Source organism: Notamacropus eugenii, chromosome 2 (assembly GCF_028372415.1).
Source record: "Notamacropus eugenii isolate mMacEug1 chromosome 2, mMacEug1.pri_v2, whole genome shotgun sequence".
Lineage (NCBI taxonomy): Eukaryota > Metazoa > Chordata > Mammalia > Diprotodontia > Macropodidae > Notamacropus > Notamacropus eugenii.
The window spans coordinates 414,458,192-414,468,255 of NC_092873.1; the positions used below are offsets into that span (position 1 = coordinate 414,458,192).

Below are 10,064 nucleotides of genomic sequence, written 5' to 3' on the forward strand. Positions count from 1 at the left end.
GCACGTTTCACTGAAACACTAGTTCTTGCAACAAAATGAGTGTTATGAGAACTGAAATGATATTTAAGAAGCCAGAAAGTATCCTTGAGGGAGTATTACTTTTTCAATCAGGTTCTGGATTTAAAAGTGAAATTTGCATGATTAAGGTGATATCACAGAAGGGTGTCAGACTTCCAGGGGGAGAAGGAATTGGAGAATGGGGGAGAGGTGTATGTCCATTAATGGAGCAAGCCTTGGTCTTACTAGGTTGCTTAGTTGTTTTATTAGCTGCTGTTTATTTTTAGATGTTATATATGTGTGTGTGGGTAGGGGTGGGGTGGGGAGGTAGGGCAGAGGAAGCATATTGCCTTCTTTTTCCTAGAAGGGGAAAAAAGTGAACTATAGGTAGAGGAAAAAGATTCCTTTATTATTCTCTCCCATGCTTCTCTAATTGAAGAAATTATTTTAGTGGTTGTAAACTGAGGAGAAGGGTATCCAAGTGACTCAATGGATATAGTGCCAGGCCTAGAGTCAGGAAGATTTATCTTCCTGAGTTAAAATCTGGCCTCAGACACTTAGTAGCTGTGTGACCCTGGGCAAGCTACTTAACCCTGTTTGCCTCAACTTCCTTATCTGTAAAATGAGCTGGAGAAGGAAATGGCAAACCACTTTAATATCTCTGCCAAGAAAATCTTAAATGGTGTCATGAAGAGGTGGACATGACTAAAACAACTAAACAGCTGTAACACTGAAGAAAGGATGGTGGATTTGATAAAGAGATGATAAAGAGAATGAGAATTAAGCCAAACTGTGGTCTGGAGTGACCAATTGCCAGGAATAGACTGCCTTTCCAATGTGGTGGAATCAATCAACAAACATTTATTAAATGTCTAATATGTTCCAGGTACTGTGCTAAGGATTGAGAATACAAAAAGAGACAAAAGACAGCCCTTGGCCTCCCCCTTTACTGCTCTGGCTGCATCGCACTCACGCTAAGCTCTGGGTCCCACAGCACTAATAACCACCACTGCAATCAGAAGAGTTGAGATGTTCTCTGACATTTACAAGATTCCAGAGATTCTGAACAGGGTGAGCCTGGAATGGAAAGGAAGATGGTCAGTAGGACAGAGAGTACCACTGATATTTCACTCATTAGTGGGAATGCCTCTACTAAAGGTCCTGAAGGTGAAAGAATAAATATCCACTGTAATCTCTGTAGCTGACATAGTAATAAATCATCATCTGCAAAAAACTAGATTCATAAAAGAATTCTACAAAAAGTACATTAAAGACTACATGAAATCAATCAAAGGAAGATATGAAGAATACAAACCAGATAGAGTAAAACTTTTTATGATAGGAGTTGCAGAACAAATCAAACATCCTTGCTAATTTTAAAAATTATCAGTTCTTCATAGGTGAAAACATGAATCCCAATGGTATGGTGGCTCTGGGACTTCCATGAGGATGGTGTGACCCCACATATGATTTTCTTTAAGAATGGTTTAGAAATGGAAAAATATTAACAAATTCAGCTGATTACTTTGAATCACCTGTCACCATAACTGGCTGCTGTTTTTTTTTTTTTTTGTCATCTGTACAACACCAGGACTTGGGTAAACCTGGACAGGTATCATCTTGAGCTTTATTCATTTAATTTTGACCTTGATTCATTTGTGGTGGAGGCATTGTTTTTAAAAACATGTCATATATGTTGTGTAAAATAAAATGCATTTAACACCTTTTTAACACCCTGCTTTCCAAGACCTCACAATCTAATGGGGGGAGACAACACACAAACAAATGTATACAAACAGGCTATAAAAAGGATGAATAGGAAATAATTAACATTGGCTAGAATCAGGCTTATTTTTAGTCAGAATAGGCAGTCAACTATGTGATAATTTGAGAGGTCTCATGTAAGGCTCCCTGTTCTCAAAGATCTTCCTCAGTACCGTGCTTAAAATTGCTAGAGTCCTATAATATTATGCTTAAAATTCAAACTTTCTTGCCAAATGGCTGAGTACTATAATGGAAAGAGCATTGAGTTTGGAATCGAAAGATTTCCTTTGGAGAATTGACTCTGTTACCAATTGGTTCTTCAACTTAGTACAAGTTGCTTATTTTTCTGAGACTCAGTTTCCTAATTTGTGAAATGAGTACTGTAAACACTTGTGATACCTACCTCACAGAGCTGTTGAGAGACTCAAATGAGATAAATTTCTATAAAATTTTTATAGTAAAGTTGTATACAAATATAATGTCAAAATATAAACTTTTGACAGGTATTTAGGGACTCAAAATGCAGTTCTTTTTGGGTAGGGGGTAATATTAAAATATTTTCAGTCATTAATATCCCAGGCTCATTTAAGTTGTTAGATATAGACTAAGGAGAGAAGAGGATCCAGAGGGAAGAGGATAGGGAGGATCACCTAGAGTTTGGGAAGGGTGGATTGGAAATATCCTAGGCCTCTGATGGGTAAGGTAAAGGGAAACAACTGTTTTCCCAGACAGTGGTTCCTGTTCAGTGATTTGAGATGATGGTCCAAAGGATTTAAGCTAAAAATTCTTTAATGGTGTCTTAAACAGTAAATAAGTGCACAATTACATTATAAATATATTTTTCCTCTATGACAACAAGTGTGTGAATGTTTGAAGCATAGTAGGTTTATTTCTTCAGTGATTTTGTGGTTTTTATTTTTTTATTTTATTTATTTTCAGTGTTCTACAGTCACTACCATATAACTTAGACTTTTTTTACCTTACTCCCCCCTCTTTCCCCCCTCCCTCCCTGAGATGGCATAGAATTTTACATAGGTTCTACACATACATTCCTATTAAATACATTTTCACCATAGTCATGTTGTATAGAAGAATTAAAATGAATGGGAGAAATCAAATAACAAACCAAACCGTAATACAAAAGAAAATGATCTGCTACATTCTGTGATTAAATTCCATAGTTCTTTCTCTGAATGTAGAAGGCATTTTGCCTTAAAAGACTATTGGGAGGAGAACCAGGATAGAGCAATATCATGAAGATCAAGAGAGAAATGAGCACCAAGGATGATTGACAATGTCAAAGGTTGCAGAGAGGTCAAGGGTGAGGATTGAGAAAAGACCATTAGATTTGTCAATTAAGAAATTGTTAGTAACTTTAGAGAAAACAGTTTCATTTGAATAGGAAGGTTGGAAGTCAGACTGTAAAAAGTTAAGAAAGTGGGAAGAAATGAAGTAGAAACACCTATTGTAGGCTGCATTCTCAAGGAGTTCAGCCACAAAAAGAGGAGAGATATGGAATGATAGGGCTTTTTTGGGGGATAGGGTAGAACATGGGCATGTCTGTAGACAATAGAGGAGCAGCCAGTAGACTGGGAGAGACTGAAGAGTAGTAAGAGAGTGGGGACAATAGAGGGAACAATTTGCTGGAGATGACAATATAGAATAGTATCAAGGATACATAAACAGGGGTTTACCTAGACAAAGGACCTCTTCTTAATGTGAGACAGAGGTGAAAGAAGAGATAGTGGCAGTAACATGAGATAAGGAATAGAGGAGAAAAGGAGTTCTCTCATGATTTTTTCAGTGAAATAGGAGGTAAAGTTCTCAATTGAGAGGGTGAGGGGAGCGATATCTGTGGGCAGTTTGAGGAGGGATGAAACAGGTTAGGAAAACCATTGTGGTGAGTGCAATAATTAGGGAGGTATAAAATATTTCCTTGTTGCAGTGAGGGCCCAGTTGAGATTATGTAAAATAAATTTGTAATGGGCAGAGTCAACGTGGTTTCATGATTTACTCCAACTTTGTTCAGCTGCATATTAATTGGAACAAAAGCGGTGGACGGTGGGAATGATCTGAGGTTGAGGTTTGTTAGGAAAAGTATGGCTACAAGATAAGAGGCCAGTGTTTTCCAAGGGGTCAAGATGGGGAAGGGAGAAGAGTGTAGGTAGCATAGGGCTTGGTTGCACCTGGGTTGACAAATTAGAGGTCACGGTGAAGTCAAACAGCAGGATTTGAGGTTCCCAGCTAGAAAGAGAAGTGTAATGACAAAAGATTATTTGATAGAGGAATTTCAGAGTTCATGAACATGCAAGCAGTATACTTGTGGGGGATGGCAAGATCAAGAGTAGGACCATCTTGTAGGGACTGAGTTGGAATGGAGGATTAGGACAGGGGAAATGATTCATTTGAGTAATTCGAAGGTTGGGGTGTTTGAAGAAATATCAGTATGTATGTTCAAGTCCCCTAGTATGAGAAAAGAAGTTGGGGAGAAGAAAAAGACTGTGAACTAGACCCTGAACCTATTAAGGAAAGAAGAGGAGTGTCCTGTATGTCTACAGAGAGCAGCTACAAGAATTTTGGTTGGTAGATAAAGATTAAGTGGACCTCAAAGGAGAGTGATGGTGTTGGAGGATGAGCTTGATAGTAGTAATGCAAAGCAGAGAACATTCTAACTTGACTAGTGAATTAGAGAGAATGAGTGAAAGTACAAAGGGTATCCAGGGAGACTGTGTCACAAGTGGGGAGTTGGGTCTCAATGAGAGCCAGAAGATGAAAGGACTGGGAAAGTAAAAGATGTAAGATGAAACTAAACTTGTTACCTATTCAGCCAGCATTCCAGAGAATATAGTGGAAGGGTTGAATTACTTTATAGAGAGCCTCTGGGGTTAGAGTTGGGTTGGAGGAAAAGAAATAAGGGAGAGCAGGCAGTGGAGGATGGAAACTAGGGTTTGAATAATGACATCCAAGGGTTCATAAATCACTGGGATGGGAAGGGTATGACTGGAGGATATTAGTCAATGAGGAATAAATTCAGGTAGGTTATTAACATTCTTAGGGGCATTGCTTCAGGGTGGAATCCTATGAGGGTGTAGACATCTCAGGCTAGAGAACCAGTGGTAGAGCTGATAGAATGATATTCCTCTCCATTCAGGCAGCCAGGGACAGATCAGGTCAGGAGATAGGTGGAAGAAACAGGATGGAATGGTAGCTTTCTCCATCCCTTGCAGTTAGGAAAATGCCAGCCAGCTAAGGAGAGGAGCCAATGCATAGTAATTTATGTTTGGTCTTAGATTATAAGCTTCTTGAGAATAAGACTTGTGTCTAAAGATCTTTGTATTCTCATGTTTTATAGTGCCTTACCAATAATAGATACACAGTCAATCAGATATTTGTTGAGTAAATGATTGAATGAATGAAACCAATGCTATATAGCCCTCGTTGTGCTTGCCTGAGTCTCCTGCTACTGAGAAGACTGAGGATGACAAATCACTTGAGTTTGGGGAGTTGTGAGATGCAGTAGGGCTAAAACTAATTGGGTTCCCCAGTAAATCTAGCAGCAACATATTGAGCCCCTAAGAATGGGAGAGCTACCAGGCTCAGGGAGGGGGAGCTCCTCCAATTTCAGGTTGGAAAAATGGAACAGGTCAAAGCTTTTGTGTCTATCAGCAGGGACGTTTGGTCTGTGAGTGGCTGCTATGCTTTCAGCCTGGACAAGATGGGGGAGACTCAATTAAAGAGAGACAGAAAGGAAGAAAGAAAGAAGGAAAGGAAGAAAGAAAGAAAGAAAGAAAGAAGGAAAGCAAGAAAGGGAAAATCAATGCTACAAGATGAAAGCCTTAGTTAAGTTTAAATCAATGCTATTTCTACCTTCTTTATACTATAGTCTTTTCAGCTCATTGATTTCTGAATAAGATTTGATATATACAATGCAATTTGACTTGATGCAATGCAACACAATGAAACCCTAACACAACACAGCACAACACAAAACAATACTGAAGAGAGAATTTTATATAGGAGAAAGGACAGTAGATTTAGCCCTGAAGACTTGAGTTTGAAACCCGGCTCTGTCATTTGCTAGCCACATGACACTGGGCAAGTCAGTTGAGTTCTCTGAGTCTGTCTTGTCTTCTCTAAAGTGGGGATGCTAATATCTGTAAAACCTGCCTCACAGGACTGTTCCAAGGGCAGTGCAAGTACATGCCAAGTATTTTATAAGCCTTAAAAATCTTATTTAAAAATAAGCCATTGTTATTACTGTTGTTATGTTCTTTGTGGGAGGTCATATGATGTAGTAGAGAACTGGGCTTCCGTTGTGGCTTTGTGACTAACTTTGTGCTAGTTTTTTTAAACCTGTCTATGAGTCAATTTTCTCAGATGTTAAAATGGGAATAAAAATCACTCTACCTATCTCTTAGGGTTGTTTTGAGTATCTTAAGATAATGGAGGAGACAGTGCTTTGTATGGTAAATTGTGCCAGTTAAAGGCTAATTTCAGTCACCAGTTAGTGATCGTTTCCCCAGTTCTTTGTCTTCTTGGCCTCTTAGCTACACTTGGTATTTCTCATAAGCCTTTATTTGTTCATTATTACTCCTTTCTTCCTTCTTTGTCTTCCTTCCTTCCTTCCTTGTCTGTCTTTCTTTCTTTCTTTTTCTTTTTCTCTCTCTCTTTCTTTCTTTCTTTTTTCCTTCCTTCCTTCCTTCCTTCCTTCCTTCCTTCCTTCCTTCCTTCCTTCCTTCCTTCCTTCCTTCCTTCCTTCCTTCCTTCCTCACTCACTCCTTTCCTCCCTCTTACCCTTCCTCTTTCTCTCGTTTTCTTGCTTTCTCTCTTTCTTTCTTCCTTCTGAAATACTCTCCATTTTTTGACTACTTGGCTATTTATTTTTAAAAGTTTATTTAATGCTTTCTGTTTTCCAAGCACAGTTATTTAACAGAGTACTTTCCAATCATATGAAATTGTCTCTTGTAAGAGAGGAAAACAGTTAAGCAAACTGAACAACTTCATCTTGACAGCATATGTAGCATTCCCATCCTAGAGACTCAACATTTCTATTGAGATATGGACAGTGTGTTTCATCATAGTCTTTGGGACCAAGATTTATCATCGGAAATTAATCTGAGTTTGACTGCCTTGAAGTATTCTCATGTATATTCCTGCAATTATTGTATGCATTGTCTCCTGGTTGTGCTGACTGTAAGCAGTACTACTGACAACTAGCATTTCTATAGCACTTCAAGGTTTGCAAAGTGCTTTACAGTATTATCTTTTCTGATCATTGAATCAAGTCTGCAAGGTTGGGTACTATTACTATCCCCATTTCACAGAAAAGGAAATTAAGGTTCAGAGAAGTTGTGTCTTGCTCAGGGTCATGTAGCTTCTCTCTGCATCACACTCTGCATCATGTTTTCCTGAATTTCTATGCAATTCATTAGCAAAACATAATTTATTAAGCTGTGGTACAGTGGAAAGAGGATAACCTCTAGAGTTGGATATAGATTCAGAGAGGGGTTCAAATCCTGTCTTTGGCAAGTCACAACCTCATCGGTTTGCAGCGTCCTCACCTGAAAAAAGGAAGGGACTGGATTAGATGGTCTCTGAGTTCCTTTTCAGATTGAGCTCCATGATCTGATGATCTACAAATGATACACACCAGTTTGTTTCCAATTTTTTTCAACCACAAAAAATATTGCTACAAAATTTTTGGTATGTACAGGACTTTCCTTTCTGTCTTTATCCTCAGATAAAATAGAGAGATGTTCAGTAAACTGGGTCAATGAGTATGGTGTGTGTTCTCAAACCAGCTTGGGAGAAGTGACTATTAAATTTTCAGTGTGAGCATTTATACCTTAGATATAAGCAAATACTACAAATCAGAGCTGAATTTCTCACTTTGTTAATTGTTTAGACTTAAGAAAGTGATGGAACAATGTTAGTAATACAGATTAAGCTTAAATGTGTGTCATGTGTAGATTCTTTTTTCTCCTCCCCTTCACTTTCCTCCCCTCCCCTCCTTTCCTCTCCTCTTCCCTCCTCTCCCCTCCCATATTTCCCATGACACTCTTATGGAAGAGAGTTTACACAGGGAGGGTAGGGTGATGAGCTTTGTTTTGATACCGATGACTTTGATGTCAAAAGGCAGACCTGGGTTCTGTTATTTTAAACTTGTGTGACTTTGGGGGACTCACTTTTCCCATATAGGCCTCAGTTTCCACATCTATAAAAAAGAGGGAGTTGGACTGGATGATCTTCCAGGTCCCTTCCATCTTCCAATCCCCTGACTTACTGATGGGAAGGGAGCCAGCTGTGATGGGCAGAAGGAGAGGAGCAAGAGCAACATAGGGGGCTACTTTGGGATTTGGCACCTCAGTGAGCACCTTATCTAGAGAGGAGTCACCTCTGACTTTGAAGAGAGTTCCACTGAGTTGGCTTATTAAAATAAATTATTGGAGGTAGGTTTTTGAAGATGAAACAAGGCTTTGGAGAATCATTAGCTTCCATCTTGAAAGAACAAAGGCTATTTAACTTTGTCTTATGTGAAGAACCACTGAGAATGGTTTGTTAATAGGAAGGTTGCTCCCTAAAGTCTATAGTCCTAAATTAAGATTAAATTATTAACAGTGAGGCACATTTGGAAAATGGATGAAATGGGAGAAACAGGTTTTTCTGGAATATGTAATTAAAATGGGTTATTTAATTTCATAACTCTTCTTTAGATTATCATCTTAAATTAAAATTCCTGACTATAGTTTTATTTTATTAGATTTGCCTTTGTTTGACTTTAATTCACTCATATGATTTGCAAGAATAATTATGAGAGCCTGATATTTATTGCTGTGAGTTTATGGACCTTATACGTTTCCAAGGACTATTAGGAAATATGGGATAGTAGAAAGAACATTGAACTTGGAATCACAGGACCCATGATGAAGCCTTGGCTTTGCCAGATACCATCTGTGCAGTCCTGGGCAAGTCACTTAACATCTTTGGGCCTATGCGCCCTCATCTATAAGGCGGGATAATAATGTCTCCCACACCAGTAGTTATTTATTCTGTATCTATTTTCTGTATATCTATATATGTATTATTATCTCTCTACCTGCTTTCCCTACCCCCCAGCTTGTAAATTCCTTGAGGGAAGGAGTTATTTAATATTTTTGTACCCTTAGTAGTAGACACATAGTAGTTGCTTAACAGATATTTTCTGATGGATTGACTATGAGGACAGTATTTCATTAACTTGAAAGTGCTACACAGATGACAAGTTGCTTATGATTAGGATACAGTAAACTTGCTCACCGTTGAATTTTTGTACCTTTTTGGGATATTTTTAGTAGCGCCCTGTAGTTTGGAGCCTTTATTCCAAGATAAGGGACAAGTCTAGTTGAGGCAGCTAGATGTCATGGTGCATAGAGTGTTAGATTTAGAGTTAGGAACACCTGAATATAAATCCTGCTTCAGTCACTTAATTAGCTATATGACCTTGGTCAAGTCACTTAACCTCTGTCTGCCTCAGTTTCCATATCTGTAAAATATACCTATGTGGTAGTGTTGTAGTGAGAATCAACTGAGAAAAATAGATGTAAAGTGTTTGCAAATAAAGCATTATATAAGTGCTAGATATTATTATGAAAGGTCCAACCCTCACATACATCCATATGTCCATGAATTCATACACATATATGCTTACATGTGTCTTAATGGCATGCATAGAGGCTACGCTGGGTGTTCCAGCATACCCAGAGACATGATATCCATATCACTTACTTCCCCAGAGAGGAAGGGAGGATCAATAGTAGAATACCCTTCAGGGTTTGCTAGCATGCTTGGCACACCCTTTAGGCATGCCTCTATGTTACTATATATACATATATATACCACACACATACACATCCATGCTGGCTTCTTTCCATTATCCTTCACAGGGGAGCTGTCAGGATTAATTTCTAAGAATTTATAAAGAGCTGTGAAGATAAAATAAAATGCTCTATAAAAGCCAAATGCTATTACTTTGCATCATGACGTTTCTATAGAGTGTGGAACCAAACAGGCAAGTTTGACACTTGGAGGAAATGGACGTTTTTCAGACCATCCTCCTCCCCCTTTCAGGTTTTCCAGCTACGCTTTTCTTTTCTCCATGAGTGCACATCTGGTGTTCTTTTTATCATGATTTCTTTGGTATAAGGAGCACATTGCTCTCGCTTTTGGTCTTGCTCCCAATGAGTTCAGTTTTAACTCAGAAAAGACTTAGGATCAGAGAATCATAGATTTAGAGCCAGAAAGGATCTTAGAAGCCATCTAGTCTA

General features: G+C 38.5%; 1 pseudogene; it reads left to right on the plus strand.

The window, feature by feature from the left end:
* Positions 1 to 373: 373 nt before the first annotated feature.
* On the plus strand, positions 374 to 1,740 carry LOC140524116 (translationally-controlled tumor protein-like; annotated as a pseudogene).
* Positions 1,741 to 10,064: the final 8,324 nt, after the last annotated feature.